Genomic DNA, 6,082 nt, shown 5'->3' on the forward strand with positions numbered 1-6,082 from the left:
TATCCCAACATTTCACCGAAGTATGATTCAAGGAAGCTAGCAGTTTCCTCCCAAGGTCCGAAGAACTACATCCACCAATGGCTTCCTGTTGGTATCAGGGTGGAACCCAAACTCCTCCTCACAAGGCCCCCATAGCCCTACTAGATCTAGATCCCCCCCTCCTGCCTTTCCACCACCACTGGACTATTTGACTTCTCTGCATCTGGTGCCCTGACCTTAAGTCAGCTCTTACAATGCTCATTCCCACCTCTGTTCCTTTATGTCTTCCTGGAAATCCTGCCTTCATTATTCCTCTTCCCTTGCAGAGTTAACTCCACCTGCCCTCAGCACAAATGCTGCTTTCTTAGGAAAATCTCCATAAATCACTAGATTGGGCATTTTATTTGTTCCTTAAATTTCCTTCATACTTATATCATAATTTATGCATTTGGTTGATCAGTCTGTCTCTCCTACTAGACTATAAAAGGCAAGGGATTGAACTAGAAACAGAAAGTAGAAAAGTAGTTGCCAGGGGCTGGGAAGTGGAGGAAATAGGGAGAGCTAGTAAAAGGGTATAAATTTGAACTATAAGATGAATAAGATCTGAAGACTGAGCATTTAACATGGTTACTAGAGTTGATAACACTGTGTTATATAATTGAAATTTGCTAAGAGAGTAGAACTTGAGTGTTCTCAACAGAGAGAGAGAGGAGGGATAAATACATAAGGTGATGGATGTGTTAATTAACTCACTGGGGGGAATCTTTTCACAATATTTATGTTTATCAAATCATCACGTTGGACACTTTAAATATCTTACAATTTTATTTGTCAATTATACCTGAATAAGGCTGGGGCGGGCAGGGGGGAGGCAGGGAATTGGCACCATGTCAATTTTGGCTCACTTTTATATCCTCAACATCTAACATGGTACATTGAGAATTTTTTTTTATCAATACATATATTCTAAAATCACAAATCTTGTCACTAGAGGTTAGAAAAAAACAAGTTGGTGCTTCCAAGGTCATTTTAAAAAATTAGATGTGGTAAGGATTTGAGTCACCAGATTTCCTACAACTTAAATTGCCTCTCTGCACCTTCAATTCCTTTTGGATATTTTTAGAAACCATGTGTCCAAACAAAGCTCTGCAAGGAAAATTTATACCCCCACCACTACCACGTGTGTGGTATGCAGCAGAGCAGAAAAACAATCAGAAATGCACTTGATGAAGGAGAAAACAGCAGAACGTGAGTCCCTGGGCAAAGCATCTTGGAGAAGGAAGCCCAACAGCTGCTTGCATTAAAAATGATTGCTTTATATTTATGGCGGACAGGCAACAATAAGCAGTTTATAGCCTATAATCTAACACAAATGACTTGGGAAAATAGTCTTAATAGATAGTTCAGCTGAGTGTCCCAGGGCGTTAGGAAGCCCAGCAGGGAACACTCAGAGTTGGCCTTCATTGATCTGACAAATCCTCACTGACTGGCTACATGTTAAACCATGTCTCTGTACAAATTTATATTCTCTCACTTAAGGAGACTGCAGAACACCCGTCAAACTCAGGGGACACAGACTCTACTAGATATTCAGCCCCCAGAGTTCCTTAGAAACTCAGTTCCCCAGGCTTCTTAGAAACTAAACCCTCCTCCCTGGGCTGCATCAAGCCAGGGAAAATGAAGCGTGACCTTGTAAAATATCAGTTCCTGGCTATTTTCCCCCCTAATTGTGGGGATGTTATCATGGCAGAAGAAAAATATCATTTTCTGCACTCCATTCTGGAAAATGATATCCATCTGTGGGAATGCTGAGCAGGCATGATTGCTTGTGGCCAGGCGTGGTATCAGACTGACAGGCTGAGTGAAAGTTTGGTGTTTATAAAGGGTCAGCTAGAAGAAAGGAAGTATGTTCTGGGGTAATTTGTATTCTCTCTTCCCTTTCTTCTGGCCCTCTCACCAGTGTCTTGGGTCTTTTTGTTTTTCAGTGATGCCAACTTGAACCCAGAACACCACCTAGTATCATTAGTTCTGTATTGTACATATGCATTCCTAACTAGACTGCATGATCCTCAAGGTCAGGTCCATGCTTCAGATCACTTTGTCTCTCCTGGACCTTATTAAGACAATCCTTTCTACTAGAAATAATCTACTTTCTGTTAGAAAATAGTAGTTTTGTGTATGAGAAACAGTACAGCCTCCCACCCCCTAACTGTAGGTAATATTTAGTGTTGCATTAATCCCCCCACCTGTGTTAAGTTGGTCTAACCTATACTCCCATTTTTCTTTCCTTATAATAGTTAAGAACTTAAGATCCAGTACCAGGTAATTAGGGGCCAACATTCTAGCTCATGCATCGTGGTGTGATATTTGGGGAGTTATTTAACCTCTCAGAGCCTCAGCATTCTTTTCTGTAAAATGTGGATAACAATGACACTCACCTCACAGGGTTGTTGTAAAGACGGAGTGTGATGTGTACAGTATGTAAATGTCTCTACAGTGCTTGCCAAGAGTTAATACTCAATCAGTGTTAGCTTCTTTCTATAGTCTGGATGTTTATATCTTTTCAAAATTCAATTGTTGAAATTCTAATGGCCAATGTAATGGTATTTGGAGGTAAGGCCTTTGGGAACTGATAGGGTCCTGAGGGTAGAGCCCTCATGAATGGGATTAATGCTGTCATAAAAGAGATCCACACGGGGGCCTGGGTGGCTCACTTGGTTGAGCATCTTGGCTCTTGGTTTTGCCTCAGGTCATGATCTCATGGGGCCTGTGATGGAGCAGCATTTGGCTCTGTATTCCACAGGGAGTCAGCTTGAGATTCTCTCCTGCCCTCCCCTACCTCTCCAAATAAATAAATAAATCTAAATAAATAAATAAATAAATAAATAAATAAATAGACTCCACAGAATTCCCTCGCCCCTTCCAACATGTGAGGACACAGTAAGAAGGTGATAGCTATGAACCAGGAAGACAATTCTACAAGAGTGTGACCATGTAGCTGCCTTGATCTTGGGCTTCCCAGTCTCCAGAACTGAGAGAAATAAATTTCTATTTATAATCTACCCATTCTGTGTTATTTTGTTATAGCAGCCAAATGAACTAAAATATTAGTTCTCTCCCTTTCCTTTTCTTCTTTTTTATGAGGGTAATCTCATCTTGGCCTACAAATGTTTACAGAATGTTGTTTTGGTTTTTGTATTTTAAGTAGATGTTTTCTACAGAAAGGATTGTCCTCATAAGGTCTAAGAAAGACAAGGAGGTCTGAGATATGGACCTGACCTTGAGGAGCTTATAGTTCAGTTAGTGATAAATGTGTGTAATACAGGAACCAACAATATAAGACAGTAAGTTCTGATTTCACAGCAAAAAGAGCACAGAAAGAATGAGTTCCATAAGTTTGAGAAATCTTATCAGAAAAGGAGAATCTTTAAGTTCTCAGAATAATTAACAGAAGGAGAAGTACTCTGGATAGGAAAATGACATCATTAAAAATCTTTAGGTAAGAAATAGAATAGTAAGTTCAAAGGACAACAAATAGACCATATGACTGAATTGTCCTACAAATGTTTGGCCAGTAGTGAAACATATGGCTAGAAGAAGACTTTGCTCCAGAAACCATAGCCCCATGGGTGTTTTTACACATGAAGTTGGGATATTCAAAGTCACAGGATAAACATATTATCTCTTCCTGGAGCTTCAACTTACTAGAAAATTAAATTTCAAATGCATCATGTTTTCATTAAAATAAATCCAGATATAATGTGCAGTAGTGTGAAAAAATTCACATGAAAATTTAGGATAAAGAATGAGAATTTACGAAGGCTTTGCTATTTTAGTAGGCTTCTTAGAGCTCCGCCACAGGTCTTATGGAGACTCTTCATTAGAGTATTTGGTAGTCAAAGTTTGATATAGATGTTGCATAGGTCAGAGGGAAAAAGAATGGTAAAATGTTACCTACCAAATCCCTTTTCCTAATTTTGTACAAAGAGAGAATGAGGTTTCAAAAGAAAGCAGTTATTGCCTGGGGGTACACAGGCTTTTTAAATAACAGCTAAGAGATAGCTCATAGGTGGGGTGGCTCTAATATAACTTGTTTTCCTGCTTCTGAGATGCTTTCTCACAATTAAATCTTGCAAGTTGTGGTAGAAACTGTGTGCAATGGTTTTCATAGCTTCTAACTTTTCCATGTGAAATGTAAAGTTTCCCATTCAGGGATTCTGAACCATTTGCAGTCTGTGAAAGGCATGCAGAAAATCTTACCCTGAATGCTTGTCAGTTGTGGTTCAGATTCTGACATTTTAGGTCTCAAGTCTTTTTAGGTTTTCCTTAGACAGTGTCAGGTGAAGTGGTTCAGGAGGTCTAGGGTGATCAGTGCAACCTGGATCCTACCAGCAGTCAAGAGTCCTAAAGACACAAGTCAGTAAGGAAAATTAATCTAGCTTCAAGAGCAGTGTCTACATGGGTCGTAGAGGAACATGGAAATGTCACCTACTCTGATGGTGTCCACACCACACTGTACAAAGTGGAAAAGCATAAACAATACATTTTAGCAAACAGACTACAGGAAATTCAACCAAGTAAGGTTTTCTTCAGACTCTAAGGAAGGTTTCCAAACCACAAACTGGAAGAAAATACTTAAAATTCACAGCTGACGAAGAATTACATCCAGAAATTATAAAACTTCTTCATAAATCAAATAAAGGAAAAACTAAATCATAATAGAAAAATGGATAGTTCACAGAAGAAACCTGAAACAGCATAATCGTGGAAAAAAAGCTCAACCTCATAGTAATCTTGTAACTGCAGATTAAAATCATAATGAGAGAACATTTTATATCAGATGGAAAAAAGGTAAAAGGTCTAACAAAACTAAGTTTTGACTTGGATATTGAAAAATCAAGATCATAGTCTTTATCAAAATGCTTATGACTATAAATTAGCATAACCAATTAGGATAGTAATTTGTTAATACTTAATAAAGTTAAAAATTTCCAAATCCTATGACCCAGTAAGTATATAGTCCAAATACACTTCCACAAATGTGTACCAAGAATATTCATGAAGCAGTAATTTATAATAGCAAAGAATTGCAAACAACCTAAATTTCCATTAATGGAAAAATGAGAAAATGTTGAGGTTTTTTTGAGGGTTTTTTATACTGGAATACTACACAGCAATTAAAATGAATGGGTTTGACTTATACTTATTAGCATATTTAAATTGTGAAAATATATTTACTGGGAAGAAAACAAGTTGCAGTGAATAACCACAATATTATGCCATTGATATATATTTTAAAACCCAGATCAATACTATATACTAGTTTTAGGCACTTGAAGTATAAATACATGAATGAGAAAGGTACAAAACATCTTCAGGATATGAATCATCTCTGGGGAAGAGAGTTGAAAAGGGGTTAAGAAAGCTGTAACTGAATGCTCTGTGGCTCAGAGAAGTTAGAAATTTCCCATGAGAAATCATATCCCCAAGCTTGTTGCTTGGATGAATATGAGTCTAAATTCACACTACTTGGATGACATAAAAATCTCCACCTGAGAAATAGATGTTAAAAAAAAAAAAAAGCCCTGGACTGATCAATCCCTGAAGCACAAACAATTGTGGAAACAGTTTCACAGCTTGGGTAACGATTGACTGCCACACTCATGCACACATAAATCCCTAATGATAATTAGCTCATGAACAAAAATCACAAATTTCTACACAAAGTAGAAAGTAGTACATCATGAGGGAGAGTCAGCAGACACCACTAACTGGAGAATGTGCCTTCCAAGAAGCTGATGTTACAGAACATTCCTAAAGAAACTAAATAATAATCAAGAAGTCCCTATCCCTATTTGAAGTGGGCCATCACAATATCTGCCCAGTGCCATTTTAGAATGACTACAGACCAATGACTGCTCTGCATCTCCCTTGGCCCCCTTTCTGAATGGATGTGTTCATGAAAATCACTGAAATCATCCTGCTGGTGTTCTATCACTGTGTTGGGGAGAAGAGCAGATATTTGTCTTTTTAGTTCATAAACCTCAAGGAAACATGTCCAGATCTAATGGAATTTAAACTGAATGAAATAACTGGATGGGTC

Source organism: Canis lupus, chromosome 4 (genome assembly GCF_011100685.1).
Source record: "Canis lupus familiaris isolate Mischka breed German Shepherd chromosome 4, alternate assembly UU_Cfam_GSD_1.0, whole genome shotgun sequence".
Taxonomy (NCBI): domain Eukaryota; kingdom Metazoa; phylum Chordata; class Mammalia; order Carnivora; family Canidae; genus Canis; species Canis lupus.